Genomic DNA, 17,707 nt, shown 5'->3' with positions numbered 1-17,707 from the left:
GACCCCAACATTCCAATAAGCTATAACCCTAAAACAATAAGTATTTGGAAATGGGAGAGTATATTTTAAGGTCAGCAAGCTTGCAGTAGTTTAAGGTCTTGGAGTGTGAAACACAACCTTGTTTCATTTAAAACCATGGAGAGACCTGATATGAATAGAGACACTGGATTCTTATCTCATTTAACATGATAAAGCTAGTTTTGGCCATCTCATCCCTTGCTTTTTCCTGTAAGACCAATTGCAGTCATTAACAGTCGTCAACAGGTTTACCACACCCATTCCCACCACCCTTCTGAGTAATACCCTTCCCCACCCTCTCACTATATACAAAGGTCTGGTGACTTCTGTTTCAGTAAAAACAAAATAAATTTTTTTTCCTTCCAGTAGCACCTTAAAGACCAACTAAGTTAGTTAAGTTAGTTCTTGGTATGAGCTTTCGTGTGCATGCACACTTCTTCAGATACACACGAAAGCTCATACCAAGAACTAACTTAGTTGGTCTTTAAGGTGCTACTGGAAGGAAAAAAAAATTATTTTGTTTTGACTATGGCAGACCAACACAGCTACCTTTCTGTTTCAGTGTATCTGAAGAAGTGTGTATGCACACAAAAGCTCATACCAAGAACAAACTTGGTCTCTAAGGTGCTACTGGACAAATATATATATCAATATATCTATATATATATATGGGGAGCCAAGACTCAGCAAACTCCAAGCACTACTGAGTTAGGAGATTATGACCTGGTTTGTATGACGTGGTAAGACAAAATGAGATTGCCCAAATGTACACACTTCAAGAGAACACCTTGCAGCTGCGCTAAGACAAACTTTATATTAGCATGACATGACAGTAAAAAGGCCCAGGGAGGAGCAAAGTGGCTTTAATCTCTCCAGGAGGCACCACATTTGTGAGACCACAGTGAACTATAGTCTGGCTTACAGTGCCATGTGAACCAGCCCAGGGTATGACCCATTGGCCTTGCAATAACCCCCAATGTTACTGCAATTAATCAGACCAGTAGCAACATCTCCTGGCCATAGCTGCACTAGGTCATGGGAGAAATGGGGGTGCAATGGGCTTGCATTTCTTGATACAGAGCTACAGCAAATGCTCCAGTCAATTAAGCAATTCTGGCTATAACACAACTGTTGGGCAATACCCAAGCTTTGCCTAGTTTTGTCAGATATCAACTGCTTGCAACAGGCCAGAGCTCAGCTCAGTGCAGCAAGTTGGTGGATCATGTCCATCTATACAGTGGATCAAACCTGAGTTTTAAATGCAGCCTTTTGGATTGGGATACATAGTTCTCATGAAAATGACTGAAGTAGGTAAATAAAAATGAGATAAGATTTGCATGTTGGAGCCTGCATGGCATGCATGCCTCCAAATGTCCTGCCCCCTTTGAAGATAAGATCACTCTTGGCTGGACATCAGTGGTTAGCATGTACAGTACTGTATATAGTAAAGCTACAACTTACACACATTTAACTTGTGCACATTCAGCTTTATGTGCTTGGCGGGGAAAAAATAGAAAGGAGGTGAGCATCAGGGAAAGAAGACATTGGGAATTCCACCCACTATTGCACCCAATGTGTTATGACTATTCGCGATTTTGGCTTTAAGTGTGCAATCCCCAGAACGTAACTCCTGTGTAAGTTGCATGCTTACTGTAGGATCAGTCTATGCTGGAGGTGAATTACATCTCTAGACTTTATTTTTGAGCCACTCAGCAAAACTGACTCGCAGTAGCATAATACAGATGAAGGGAAATGTTTCTTTCAGGTTGGCGCCCAAGCCTTTTTGTTGCATGAGGCAATACGTGAGATGCCACTCCCTGACACCAATTCCATGTACTGGCAGCTGACTGGGCTGGAAGTTGAACTTTGCTTCAACAAATTGCTACAGCATAGTGTCAATGGATCTTACTCCTCAGGGCACAATGCATAGGATTGCAGCCATGTTGATATTAAGAAGCTGGTACTATTGTGTACATTTGTGCTTTTAATGGATCAACACAGTTGTCTGCATTTTTTATTTCTCTTTGGGTGTGTGGCTATGAACTCTCCTTACGGGCACAGCTATAGGCAGCATCAGTAAGTGGGGCAGGGGCAGCAATTACCTGATCTTTTGTCACTGGTGTTGTGGCTTACTGGGAGGGAGGGGGGAGCAGCAAGAAGCAAATGCAGCAGTAGAGCCAATCTAGACCTCCTGTGAACAGGTTTGCACTGTGCTGACCTCACTACTGCTTCACCTTCTCCCTCCCAGTAATCTGCAGCAACACTGGTTGTTTGTAAATCACCCTTGGATCTTTGGATGAAGGGTTGTATACAAATTTAATAAATAATAATAAACAACACTGCTGCCACACCTTGCAAATCCATACTGGCTCCTGGGGCTATTTACTGAATCCAGCAAAATATAGAAGACAGTTACTAAATACTTAAAGCTAAATTGCTTCCCAGTCATGCATATACACTACTTTAATCTTATTATCCATTGCTGTCTATTCAAAACTGTAGCTTGCATTTTTAATGCTAATTGTTTGGTCCAGATGTTTAAAAGTCCCTTTCTTGCTTCCCAAACTCAACCATATATAAAAGGACAGTTTAAACAAAAGTTTGGGTTTTTTTTTAGTTTCAGTTCTTCACATTTCCCATAAGCCCCAGCCAACATGGCTAAAGTTCAGGGATGATGGGAGTTGTAGTCGAGTTACATCTGGAGGCCTATAGGATTCCATGTCCTGATCTATGAATACAGAATCTCTATGCTGTATGACATAAACTTTACTCTAGTCTCTCGTTCCTCCATCTTTCGCAACATTATCTGGATTAAGTTGGAATATCACCCAGAATTTAATGGATCTTATTCTCCAATTAATCTGTATAAGACTGCAGCCTAAATTTAGCATTTTGAACTTGCTAGATAGAACAGACAAATGAAAAAGAAATAAACAGACAATTTAAAGTAAATAGAGTTAAGAAATGTTTCTTCTTGATACAGTAAAGGGACAGTTGTCGAAACATGTTAAGAATTAAAGGGTCCCGTCCCCCCCCAGGATTTATGCTAATAAGCATATATATATATATATATATATATATATGCACAGAAAAATATTTATCTGCTGATGTGTGACAGATGGTAAATTGTTTCAGCTGGAGAAAAACAATAACAAACTGGGTGTAATTTACAGTGCCATCTAAATTATATTTTCCTTTGCATGTTTTAGGAGAAGAGACAGTTAAACTATATAACGTTTCTGTGTTTCCTTCCCTCCCTCACCCCATATGTGTAAGAGCCAAATCCCTTTTATGCATAAACCATAGATTGTGTCACAAGATTAGACAGCAGGCTTTTTATGAAACTAAAACAAACCATCTGTTTTGAAAGACCCGTTTAGAAAGTTTTCTGGATTTAATGAACATTAGTTGCAGTCTCTCAACATTATTTTAATTCAAAGATGGTCTTATAGGAATTAGTAAAATGGAGAATTAAAGAAATGCATGTGGCGTGAATGAGTGCTTGTCTTAACTTGCCAAAATGAAGGTTGCCTAACACTTTTCTATGTAAACCCATTTTCAGTCTATTTCTGAAGTGTTTGGAACTGAAATGTCCATGACTGTTCCATATATGTATGATGACATATTTGCTATAATAGATATTGTCAAGATGGTTGGTACCCTATGCATCAACCAGAGTGCATAGTTAATGTGAAGACACCCTTGGCCATTCAGCAATTGGATTTGAACCATAAACAGCTATGGGGCTGGCAAGAAAAGAGGCGAAAAACACCCCTGCCTATACTCACACCATGCAGTTAAAACTTGGTTATGTCACATTAACAGCCATGGAGAATCTTAGGAGTTGTAGTTTGTTAAGGGTGCTAGGAATTGTAGATATGTGAGGTCAGCAACCTTAACTGCAATTCTCAGGATTCGGGGGGTGGGGGGGACTATGACAGGGACCATGACTTGTAAAGTGATAAGGAATGCTTTAAATGTATGGTGTGCATGTGAGAAAATTGGGGTTTCTAGCATGCATTGGGGCACAGCTGGGTCACCCATGAGGCAAAGTGAGGTAAACGCTTTGGGCAGCAGGATCCACAGGGGCAGCAGATCCAGTCTCCGAGGAATTCATCACCCACTGCTTGCTGCTGCTGTAGTTGGAGCGACAACTGTGGAACACTCCTCAGAGGCTGAATTTGCCACCTCCCCGATGCCCTAGAGGTGGGAGAAGACATTTAGTGCCTTCTATTTGCCAAGAGCCCCTTGTCGTGGCGAAGGGGCTTGAATAACTCAGAGAAGCTATGAGCTATGCTGTGGAGGGCCACCCAAGACAGACAGGTCATAGCTGAGAGTTTAGACTAAATGTGATGCACCTGGAGAAGGAACTGGCAAACCACTCCAGTATTTTGCCAAGAAAACTTCATGGACATAAAAAAGGAGAAGCTCTGAGAAGAAAGTGAGAGTTTCCAAGGCATGCTCTGGTTCATGGGGTCACGGAGAGTCGAAAACGACTAAGACAACTAAACAACAACATTTGCCAAGAGACCACTGTGCAATGTTGCCTCCATAGTGGTCTCTCAGTGAATAGGGGGCTCTGGTCTCCTACTTCAGGGGAGGAAATTGTGAGGAGTGCCCTCTGGGGTCTCCTGAGCTCTGCACTGGTCCAGCATGATTCAGAGTGGGCCCCACAACTGCCTTCGATTCACACTTCAGCCATTGGGTAAGGTTGATTTGATTCCCCCTCCTTGTTCCTGATGTAGATGTTTACTGACCCCCTTCTTCCCTGTTGGGGAGCACATGCCATTTTGTGGTTTGCCTCAGATGCCAAAATGTCTTGGGCTTGTCCTGCATTGAGTGGCGAGGGATTCCTTCAACCTACCTTCTGGGTAGTATTCGACTAAACACATGCACAAGTCAGATGACTTCCAGTTGCTCAATGGGGCTTTCCATCCTTCTCACCCTCACCGTGTGCCCCCTGGTTATCCCAAATCTGATCCAGAGGCATGGAAAAACCACCAGAACAGATTTAGGCTGCACATGGGTGGGGGGGGGAGGGGAGAATGGGGGAAAGTCCAGTTATCCAAGGAGAAGTTGTTCTGCTCATGCAAAGCACCAGTGAGTGTTTTGTCGAATATAACCCTCTGTCCTGTAGATACCATACTGGTAGGGTCCTTTATGTAAAGTTTTCCCCAAGATGCAGGGAAGCCTTTTGCTTTTCCTCTGTTTTTCAGCAGAAAAGAAGGGAAGGACTCCTTCTTTTAGCTATGTATTCTGGAACAGAAGAGCAGGCATGGGGAAGTTTTGGCTCTCTAGATGTTGTTAAACTACAAGTCGCATCCATGTTCCATGTTTGTGAGCAACACAATGTGCATGGCATAAAAGATTGCTGGTTATCTAACCAATAGGTTGCAATTAGTATTATTAATCTTTTGGTGCTATTTAACTCCTGTCTGCCCAGCTTAAGATATTAAATTCCTGCAATAATGATGTGAAAGTGCTTACTTGAGCAGCCTTCCCTCCCTCCTGAAATAATACCAGTACTATTCCCTTAACACCTGTGGTATTTGATCCCGTAAATGAAACCTGGGGGTAAAGCTTGCAAAGTTGCAAATGTTGAGCAAAAAACCCCAAGCCATACAACCTTATCATAAAATAAATCCTTGTGCCCTTTTCTGCAAACAGCCCTACAACTGTTAGCTCAGGGTTGAAAATTTGCATTCCGAGACATAAATATCCTTCGGAGTGAAGCAGTGGTTTTCCACACTCCAGAATAACTTCATATGGCTCAGTAGAGGTATTCACATTTCACAATAAATACTATGCTCACCGACTTGTAGATTTAGCACTAGGTTTTTGACACTTCTGGGGAAATCAGTGGGCCTTTGTGTATGTGTCAGGGACTCTAAGCATGCTCATGGGCACCCAGGGACATACATGTATGCGTGCTCATATGGACACACAAGGAAGCCTACTACATCCCTCCAAAAGGTAATTAGTTTTTATTGTCTCATTATCTTCTGAGCAATATGCTGGGCCCTGGGGGTGCCAGTGCTCATTTTATTCCACTTGAACCTCTGCACTTTAGTTTCCAAGAAACTCCTGCTTTCTGTTCTGCTGCAGTGCAGACAGAGATGGAAAGCATAAGGAGCGTAGTGGTACCCAGATGTCAGGTCATAACCTTCTTAGCCTTCATCTGGAAGGCAGGATGACTATGGCTTTACCATCACTCCAATGAAATGTTAGTTCTCTAGCTTCAAGGATTTTGCCCATCTCCCTGATTTTATTTATTTATTACATTTATATCTTTTTCTCTAAGGAGCACAAATTGGCTTGCATGGTTCTCCTTCTCCTCAGCTAATCCCCACAACAACTCTGTGAGGTAGTTTAGGCTGAGTGACTAGCCCAAGATCACTCAGTGAACTTCATGGCCAAGCAGGGATATGACCCCTGGTCTCCTAGGTCCTAGTCTCACACTCTAACCATCACACGCCACTGGCTCTCAGATGATAGCAACACATTCAGACAAATTGTATAGTTCAGCTCTCTTGGAATTGTGCACCACTTCAACATCTAGATATGGGAATCATGTTGTATGCTGCCTTGCAAAAAACAAAACAAAAGCAAAATAATTCCTTGCTCATGTAAAACATCTCCTTGTCATACTAGTTTTTTTACGAGCATAGAAAGGTGTTTTGTTTTTAACATGAAAGGGTTGCAGCCCTTTGCATTCTTACTTGAGTAAGTTCCATGAACTCAACAGAGTTTAGAAATAAGTTCAATGGAAATCCTTCAGGTAGGCATGAATGCAACTGAATTCTATGTACATGTGCCCAGAACTGAGCTGCATTTATATCCACATGAAAAATGGCTTTGGACTTGCATTTACTATTTCAGCAGAATGGAGAGTTCTGGCAGCTCTTTCTGTTAGGCTTTGCCGCCTTCCCTAGCCAGGTGTCTTCCAGATGTTGTTGGGCTACGATTCTCATCACCTTCAGACAGCATGGCCAATGGCCAGAGATTATGGAAGTTGTATTCTGAAGTATCTGGAGGGCTCCCGATTGAGGAAGGCTGGCTCAGTCAGCTCCTTCAGACTCTGTCCTCCATTAAAAAAAAAAGTTCCCTTGGCTTTTGGGACAAAATGATAACACTATTTTTAGGGGCAAATCTACACATGCTGTGATTTGTTCTGAATTTTTTTTTAGATAGGGTAGAAGGAGATTTCAGGGGATTTAAAATAGGATATGGATAAAAAGCACAAATATTTTTCTAAACTTTCTACTGTAAAATCTCTCAATAAAGGAGAAGCCTAGTTGTCAAAAATTGTTGCCAGTATTGGACTTCCGGGTTAGCGCGATCGGCTAATGGCGGATTCCCTCCGAGCTCCGGTGGGAATCGGCTCCGCTGGGGACGGGTCCTACTGCGACGGCGACGCGGGGACCCTCAGAAACCGCAGGCGCGGAAGCCTGCAGACTTGGTGACTCGGTGGGCACCTTAAGCGCCCCCCGATCCACGAAGAGCCTTTTTAAAGGCTACGGAGAGGGTACGGAGAGTGGCGTGGTGCTGTGAGTAGACCGCTACCGCAGTGGAGCGAAGCCGTGAGCCATGGCCGGAGAGCGCTGACTTTTTTCCCTGAAATTCGGACTTGAATTAACCCGTGAGTAGAATGGAATTTGGACTTTAAAATTTTTACCTTTGAATTCGGTACGACCGGGGGATGTGCTAAAGGGAAGTCCGCACCCCCCTTACCTACAGAAGATTTAAAGCAAGGACTGGAGAGCTAAGGTGGAGAGATCTTTTCTTTTTGGTGTGATTTAAAAGATAATATTTCCATGAATTTGACAGAAGAAGATTTGTGCTGGAGAGTAAGAGTGGATTTTTAGAAGTTTTTGTCTAAACCCCCCCCCCCCGGACTCGGGAGCGTCCTGTGTGTGAGCTGGAGGAAAAGGAACAAGGAGTTTGACAGCTGTCAAAAGAGCTGTCAAACGGGCAGTTAAAGTTAAAAATTCTATTATTTAACACCTCTCTGGACTAAATTCGTTACATTTGAATCAAAGTGGTTGGGAACAAAGTAGTTATAAATAACAAAGCAACAGACTGTTGGGAAAGGAATATTAAGTAACCAGAAGCCCCCTAGGGGGAACTCTGAAACATTACAATGGCTGCAGATGGAAAATTACAGGCAGAGATAGAAAGAATGTTTTTTCTCGTGGGAATACTGCAAGAGCAGAGCATGGCTATGAACAAACAACTTATAACCTTGAACTTTAAAACAAGCAACTCTGATGAATGCACAAAGGATCTGACTGGGGAAAAATCTGCAGCCGAATCAGAAGAGATATCTCTGGAATTGGAGGAGAGGGAAGAAGGAGCGGCGAAAGTGCAGGTGGAGAGTACTAACCAGAAGCTTACATTGCTAGAACATAAAGAAGAAAATTTTTGGATTACAAATCTGTGAAAGATGCGAAAGAGGAAGGAGGAAGCCCCTGGAACACTTGGAACACTGGAATTTAAAAGAAATAAGAAATATGATTGGGGCTTCCTCTTTGAATATGGGAGATCAGTTGACCTTTTGCAGCAGCTGTTATTAAGTATTTTGGATGGAAGAGAATTTGATGAGACTGTGCCAGAGCTCCTTCGAGACCTGATGACCAACAAAGAGGATTACCAACAAAATCGGCAGAGAGAGACTGACAGAGACTTGAAGGCCTCAGATGTGAGGAATCCAGGCTAAAAACTGTTTTTGTGGACACTTATTTGGGAAAGGAACAGAAACCGGGGTAGGGAGGGAGGGAGGAACAGAATTTCAAAACTTTTATGACCTTTGTGTTTGGCTATTATGATTTATGACCTATATTTAATATAAAAAGGGGGAAATTTGTGGAAGGGAACTTGGGTCGACCTTAGAAAAGGATTTAATATGTATAAGAAAATTGGATAAGTAGAATTTGGCCAAGCAATAAGAACTATTTTTTAAAAAAAACAAAAACAAAACAACAATAATATGTTAAGGATGAGAGATAAGAACTTGCCGAGCTAATTATTTGAACTAGGATGTATGAAGGGGGGGTGGGGGGAAGTCAGGAAGTGGGGTTAAGAAAGTAAGGACATGAAACTATACATGTTTTATTTTTGTTTTTTCCTTTATGTGTGTTTGTGTTTACAAAATGTGAAAATCCAATAAAAATTTTATAAAAAAAAAAAAAAATGTTGCCAGTATTATTCTTGAAGTGAATGAGACTTGCCCAGGCAGAGAACTTTGAGGACTGGAGTCTGAATCATCAAAGTGAATGCAAGCTAGGCTTATTTTTCATATGTTTTGTATTGTGGTTAAACAACTGTTTAAGACTTTAGAAGCAGCTTGTTAGTGTCCATGTGGATATAATTTAACTGTCTTTTTTCCTCACTCATATTTGCATTTTGACATTTTAAAAGACAGTGGTAAAGTATGAAAATAAACAAAAGAGAGGAATGAGGCCATAAAACAAAGTGCTATTGTTTTCCGAAAAGCCAGATGTAATACTGGAGATTGCAGTGTGATACTTCAGTATATTTATTTTTTTAAAAAGAGAACAATACAAAGAAGTAAGAAGACTGCATATGAACAATAACAGCAAGAAATGGTTAGAAATCAGGAGCACTGAAGCTCAATTATTCTGCAAATACACCAGCATAATTCTCTGCACAGAAATTAATTTAAAAAAAGAATAACTGAAATGAGAAGGGGCAAAAACATTTTCAGACTGCATTTGTCCAGAAGCTATTTGTTTTGTGGGAACTAAAAGTTGCTATCATTTCTATTATTTTATTATTAAAAGCCAGTGTGGCCTATAATGGAATCATTGTGCAGTCCTAGGCAAGATCCATATGTAATCCAGCCTGGCCCATAAGATTGGCTGGCCATGGCTTGCTGTGAGAGCAAATAAATTGACAAGACTGGATGCACAAACCTTAGTCCAAACCTAGCTAGATTGCCTGGGGCTGTTGTGAGGATAAAATGGATGGTTGTTAAAACCATATCTACTACCTTGAGCTCCTTGGATTGAAGGTTGTGATAAAAAGGTAATTTTTTAAGACTTCTAATTTCAGTGGTTTAAGTATACCTAGCAGTGGATGTGTCTAGATGTAATGCTGAAGCATGGTTTAGTGTTACGAGAGCAAGCTGCAGTGAGCCTCAAGTCTTATGTTCCTCCTCCCCTATGCTCCTTTAGTATAGCTGTAAAGAGGAGATTTGAAGCTTCTTCTTCTCATTTAGCCGTTACCATGCCATCTGGACCTAAACTGTGTGGAACTAGGGGCTCTAGTCTATATGTGTCAATTACTACCCATCTGTACAGAAAGAGTATGTGTTCAAGTCCAACCAAAAGTTGCAGTGCATTGCAGCAGTAATTTGGGCACCCTCGGTACTTGGATTATAAGGTTTATCACAGAAATAGAAAGGCTGATATAAACAGGGTTCAAATGAGATAGGCAATTGCCTGGTTGAATCCATAGAGAGGGTTTGGCGTGGACAAAATGTCCAAATGAGATGAAGCAATGTGCAAGTATTTTGGAGACACTGCGGAGGGCTGGTGATACTTAAGAGATGGTAAGGTGATAGGTGACTGATAGGCCTACTTGAGCTTCAGATAGAGACCAAAATGTAAATAGATTGGCCTGCAGAGACATGGGTAGCTGTTCCAAAATAAGAGAGGGGAGAAGGAAAGGTCAGAAATGGAGTGAGAGAAGTGCAGATATTATCCATCATGGAGCAAAGGGCTAGAGAGGTGTTGCTGTGAGTTGCAATACTGTAGTATCAACAATGTCCTTCAATAAATCAGCTAGATCTTTTCTTCCACACATATCTTCTCCTGTAATGGAACCTGTTGAAGGACCTTCTTCCCTTCCTCTTATTGGGTCCTCAGAGCACAGGTTCCTGGCAAGAAAGGAGGAGGTCAGCAAACTTTCATCTCCCTTGGGCGCAAACTAGTGTGGTTTGCCATTTATTGAGACATCCTGCCCAGACTCCGAAGAACAAATATAACACCTAAAATGATATAACTGGCTGGGTATGCCTCTTTGCACTACATGATAAATTCTTTTGGCAACCTTTGTTGGTATTTTGGAAACTTTGGGGTGACAATGGTGATACAATGTCATCAGATAATACGTAATGTTCAAGTTTATTGCTGCCCATTTGAGATGACTGCTTTTAGTTTAATTTTTATAATGTTTTTATTGTGTTTGTTTTTTGATATGCACTGTTGTGAAGTTACTGTAAGTTTTCTATGAGCAGGGTACAAATAATAAACTGATTGATTGACTGAATTGGAACAGGGCTGGGGACAGCTGCTGTAATGCGATGTAATAATAGTATCACAGCTGGCAAAAAACATAACAGGCTACACTTATCCAAAATAGCACCCTGAAGTAACTTAAGGGAGCCACTGCATGTTCTGTTGCATTGATACATATCCATCAGGATGAAGTGACTGGCTTTATTTATGCATCAACTCCTCCTGACAATCACATGTTTCTTGCCTGTTCTGTTTGCCACAAGTCTTATTCATCCATTCACTTAATATGTACGCCACTTTTCCACACACAAAAATCAATGCTCAAAGCAGCTCACAACAAATAAATGGATTCATTTCAAGCAAACACTACAAAAACAAATTCATAATACAACTATATCTAATCTAATTATCTTCTATCTATCTCTCTATAATACAAAAAACCACATTTCAATACTATAAATATATCAAGAAACATGCAGCATCCAATAGCAAAAATATCAAGGAAGCTTCACAGTTTCATCTTAGTCCCAACAGCAGCCTGCCCATGATGTTGTTCGCAGGCCCTCTCCCCTCAGCAACTTAGGTTTCCAAGGGCAAAGTGTGGGCTGGTTGGAAACACCCCTCCCCTGATGTTGCTTATCTCTTTAAATCTGACTTTTTTAAATATTTCCTGGCCTACTTGAACCACGCCTTACAATTGATTCTCCTCTGCTACTTCATTAATATTAAACAGAAATTCTGTGCAGTTGAAGAAAACATTTACAATACAAATATTCTACAAATGTCAGATGATTCACAAGTAAAAGCTATGACACCCACAAGTAAAATCCTTAAGATATGCTTAATGGATGCTGCTTTTGGTATATGATCCTTACAAATCTGTCACATGGATAAAACATGGTGCTGTTCTATTAACACAATCACTAGGGCCTTATACTGCCTTCTGAAAGCCCATTTTCTGACCATCTATAGGGGTTCATGAATGGTCTTGCATGCTGCATTGGTTGTATGGAAAAGTCTGGTTTCCACCAGCTCTATGGATAAATTATTGATCTGGCAGTTCAATCAGTAACATATTGCAAGTTTTTTTTGTTCTTGACATATTTGTCCAGCTAACTCTAGAGATGCAGAGCATCTCCATGCTTTTATTTCAAGCTGAGATTCTATATTCCCTTACCTGAGAGTAACCCTAATTGAACTCAGTGGGATTTACTTCTGAGTTGACTCTAACCACTACATCACAATGGCTCTCTTTACATCAGGGGTAGACAACATGGTGCCCTCCAGAAGTTGTTGAACTAACTAACAGCCATCAGCCCCGGAGGGCGTGGACAGTGGTCAGAGATTATGGGAGTTGTAGTTCAGCAACAGCTAGATGACATTACATTGTCTATCCCTGCTTTACTTGGGAGAAGATTAATTACCTCAGAAAACAACTCTCCCCTTTAATTACTTCCTCTTCACAGGTTTGGAAACTGATGGCCAGGTTGCTTGAAGGCCTGTTCTAGGATAGCTTGAAGAATGTGGATGGCTCCTTGCTATCTTTAATATATCAAAACTTGTTTTAACTACTGTTGCACGTCACTCCAATCTCCAAGCAATGTGAGATTTCAGGAATACACAGGGCACTTTTCAGGGTTTGTGTTGCCTTGTGGACAATGAGGCACAGCGGAGAATAGTGTATGATATATGGTTATTTACACATATATACAACCTGAGTCTAGATGGGAGAAAGAATGCCTGGCATTATACTCCAAGAGGGCCTCTTGCTTCTCTCATAGGCACAGCAACACCTTTCCTGTTCTTCTCATGGCTTCCAGGTTGGATCCAAAACTGCCATCACATTCTGGTTTTCTCCCTTTCCTGCTTGCCAAACTGCTTGCAAAAACACGGCTATTTTTCCTTCTACCTACCTCATTGCCCACTGCAGTTCTGCCCCTCCCTCCTGAAACTATGGCCTTTTGTATCTGCTGTCTCTGGACCATAAAGAATTGATGCTTTTGAATTATGGTGCTGGAGGAGACTCTTGAGAGTCCCATGGACTGCAAGAAGATCAAACGCATCCATTCTTAAGGAAATTAGCCCCGAGTGCCTACTGGAAGGACAGATCGTGAAGCTGAGGCTCCAGTACTTTGGCCACCTCATGAGAAGAGAAGACTCCCTGGAAAAGACCCTGATGTTGGGAAAGATGGAGGGCACAAGGAGAAGGGGACGACAGAGGACGAGATGGTTGGACAGTGTTCTCGAAGCTACAAACATGAGTCTGACCAAACTGCGGGAGGCAATGGACGACAGGAGTGCCTGATGTGCTCTGGTCCATGGGGTCATGAAGAGTCGGGCACGACTAAACGACTAAACAACAACAAACAATCTGCTGTCTCTACCTCACTTAAGGGAGGGGTTTCCCCCATTTTCTGTGTGGCCCAAAGTGTCTGTTAATGGCCTTCTTAATGGGCCAATACCCATTTCTTTGTGCTCTTTTTAGTGACCCATTTTTCTGACGGTAAGAGCTGTTTGAAGGTGGAACAGACTTCCACAATTGGTGGTGGACTCTCCTTCCTTGTGGGCTTTTAAGCAGAGGTTAGATGGCCGCCTTTCATGGATGATCTACTTGAAATTCCTGCATTGCAGGCGGTTGGACTACATGACCACGGAATCCCTTCCAACTCTATAATTCTGTGATTCTCTCCAGGCGATTACTTCATCAGGAGGCCAGCCTAGCTTTTTTAAAAAAAACAACAACATGGCTTACATTTTAACAATGTCTGGTACCCCAGAATTAGAAGGGGGATCAGAATTAGAAGGGGAATCTAGGTACCCCACAAACTTATGACAGTACTATACTGAGAATGTGGGACGCAGGTGGCGCTGTGGGTTAAAGCCTCAGCGCCTAGGGCTTGCTGATTGAAAGGTCGGCGGTTCGAATCCCTGTGGCGGGGTGCGCTCCCGCTGCTCGGTCCCAGCGCCTGCCAACCTAGCAGTTCGAAAGCACCCCTGGGTGCAAGTAGATAAATAGGGACCGCTTACTAGCGGGAAGGTAAACGGCGTTTCCGTGTGCGGCTCTGGCTCTGGCTCTGGCTCTGGCCAGAGCAGCGATGTCACGCTGGCCACGTGACCCGGAAGTGTCTCCGGACAGCGCTGGCCCCTGGCCTCTTGAGTGAGATGGGCGCACAACCCCAGAGTCTGTCAAGACTGGCCCGTACGGGCAGGGGTACCTTTACCTTTACCTTTTTATACTGAGAATAATCTGATGACTGAATTTTGCTTAGTGTTCACTTCTATCAACACAACAAACCATCCTATTCTGAGCAATTATTTCAGTGCTTGGTTATGTTTTATCCCAGGGTGTAGGGCTTTTTCTTGGGGGTGGGTGTTACTAAGAAAAAGAAAGAAAGAATATTTGCCATATACAGAAGATAATCTTTTGATTTTCTATGCATTGCACATGATATAGGTAAGTCCTTGCTTCTACCCCCTTTGCAATTTAGTGACTGGCTACAGCTAGGGAAGACCTGCTTGTGGGATAGGTACTTTCCCCACTGCACACTATATGTGAAAAGGCAAGTTGCTAAACTCTAATAACCAAGATTCTGATTTATAGACTTCATTAGCAATGATTTTACACCTTCTTGCCAATCTCTTATTCTTTTTTTGAACTCCAGAACATCAAATGTTTTTGTTCTCAGGCTTTGAACTATATCTTGCCTTTTGAATTTTGACAGACTTTTTCTTTTGTGTCTTTTATTTCGCAGTTGCTCAGTTTCTTACTGACTCTGTGTAAGTTGTCACAGATGTAGACTTCAGCTTGCATGCTTGCAAAGTGAATCAGTGGCAACATCTGTTCCCCCAGAGGCATGGGTGCATCAATCCCAAACCACCCACATAGTTCTTCTACCTATGAGCGTTGGTATTTCCTGATCCAGCACTCTTTGAAGCACATTCATTAAAAGATGCAGGGTGGGGTGGGGTGGGGGAAGTTGCTGAGTTTCTGAAAGACTGTGTTTTAGATTCATGTTATTCACAAAAACTATCAAATTATATTACACTAGAGCTGCTTCATGCATAACTCTGTTCTTCACGTACATGTGCGTCCTCTGGAACTCACACCCTGGTTCATCATAATTTATAAATAATTATTTTCTAGTGAAAATAAGATGATTCATCTTATTGTGTGACATGTTGAAAAATGATTATGTAACATACAACCATGCCTATATGAATTTTTAAAAATAGTCTGTACTTTCACAGATACATAGCAGTAAAGGTGTTAGGCTATAGAAATATTCACCCAAATCCCATTTCCCAAGAACAGTCCAAACTTCTTGCTGCAGGCGATGAAAAACATGGAATGTTTTGAAGCATGAACTATTCATCTACCTAATGAAACAAACAGGAAAGAACTGAGCCTAGCAATAATGAATCTGTCATTATCCAGTTTCTAATTTTTCTAGTCTTAAGATCAAATCTCCCATTTCAGTTCGCTTTTTTTTAAAGTCCTCAGAAAAATTGCTCAACATTTTAGTTACAGGTAGGTAGCCGTGTTGGTCTGCCGTAATCGAAACAAAATAAAAAAATTCCTTCCAGTAACACCTTAGAGACCAACTTAGAGATCAACATTTTAGTTCACATTTCTCTAAATTTTCTTGCATGCATTTTTGCCTAACACAAGCGAAAGGAAAGTCCAATGCTGTAAAGAAAAATATTGCATAGGAACCTGGAATGTAAGAACCATGAACATGGGTAAGTTGGAGGTGGTCAAAAATGAGATGACAAGAATAAATATTGACATCCTGGGCATCAGTGAACTAAAATGGACGGGAATGGGTGAATTCAGTTCGGATGACCATCATATCTACTACTGTGGGCAAGAAACCCGTAAAAGAAATGGAGTGGCCCTCATAGTCAACAAAAGAGTGGCAAAAGCTGTACTGGGATGCAATCTCAAAAATGATAGAATGATCTCGATACGAATCCAAGGCAGACCTTTTAACATCACAGTAATCCAAGTTTATGCACCAACTACTGGTGCTGAAGAAACTGAAATTGACCAATTCTATGAAGACTTACAACACCTTATAGAAGTGACACCAAAGAAGGATGTTCTTCTCATTATAGGGGATTGGAATGCTAAAGTAGGGAGTCAAGAGATAAAAGGAACAACTGGCAAGTTTGGCCTTGGAGATCAAAACAAAGCAGGGCAAAGGCTAATAGAGTTCTGTCAAGAGAACAAGCTGGTCATCACAAACACGCTTTTCCAACAACACAAGAGACGACTCTACACATGGACATCACCAGATGGGCAGCATCGAAATCAGATTGATTATATTCTCTGCAGCCAAAGATGGAGAAGCTCTATACAGTCAGCAAAAACAAGACCTGGAGCTGACTGTGGCTCAGATCATCAGCTTCTTATAGCAAAATTCAAGCTTAAACTGAAGAAAGTAGGAAAAACCACTGGGCCGGTAAGATACAATCTAAGTCAAATCCCTTATGAATACACAGTGGAAGTGAGGAACAGGTTTAAGGATTTAGATTTGGTGGACAGAGTGCCTGAAGAACTATGGATGGAGGCTCGTAACATTATACAGGAGGCAGCAACGAAAACCATCCCAATGAAAAGGAAATGCAAGAAAGCAAAGTGGCTGTCCAATGAGGCCTTACAAATAGCGGGGGAGAGAAGGCAAGCAAAATGCAAGGGAGATCGTGAAACATACAGGAAATTGAATGCAGATTTCCAAAGAATAGCAAGGAGAGACAAGAAGACCTTCTTAAACAAGCAATGCAAAGAAATAGAGGAAAGCAATAGAATGGGAAGAACCAGAGATCTGTTCAAGAAAATTGGAGATATGAAAGGAACATTTCGTACAAAGATTTCCATAATAAAGGACAAAAGTGGAAAGGACCTAACAGAAGCAGAAGACATCAAGAAGAGGTGGCAAGAATACACAGAGGAATTATACCAGAAAGAAACGGATGTCTCATATACCCCAGGTAGTGTGGTTGCTGACCTTGAGCCAGACATCCTGGAGAGTGAAGTCAAATGGGCCTTAGAAAGCACTGCAAATAACAAGGCCAGTGGAAGTGATGGTATTCCAGCTGAACTATTTAAAATTTTAAAAGATGATGCTGTTAAGGTGCTACACTCAATATGCCAGCAAGTTTGGAAAACTCAGCAGTGGCCAGAAGATTGGAGAAGATCAGTCTACATCCCAATCCCAAAGAAGGGCAGTGCCAAAGAATGCTCCAACTATCACACAATTGCACTAATTTCTCACGCTAGCAAGGTTATGCTTAAAATTCTACAAGGAAGGCTCAAGCAGTATGTGGACCGAGAACTCCCAGAAGTGCAAGCTGGATTTAGAAGAGGCAGAGGAACCAGAGACCAAATTGCAAACATGCGCTGGATTATGGAGAAAGCTAGAGAGTTCCAG

The 17,707-nt window shown here is 41.7% G+C and overlaps 1 long non-coding RNA gene across 2 annotated transcripts in view; it reads left to right on the top strand.

Moving 5' to 3' along the window:
• The window catches only part of LOC307219655, a 169,362-nt gene that overhangs the window by 5,366 nt on the left and 146,289 nt on the right, over window positions 1-17,707 (top strand). The window lies entirely within an intron of this gene.

Source organism: Podarcis cretensis (genome assembly GCF_951804945.1).
Source record: "Podarcis cretensis genome assembly, chromosome: 7".
Taxonomy (NCBI): domain Eukaryota; kingdom Metazoa; phylum Chordata; class Lepidosauria; order Squamata; family Lacertidae; genus Podarcis; species Podarcis cretensis.
The sequence above is the reverse complement of the archived record's forward strand: the minus strand, read 5'-3'. Positions and strand labels throughout refer to the sequence as shown.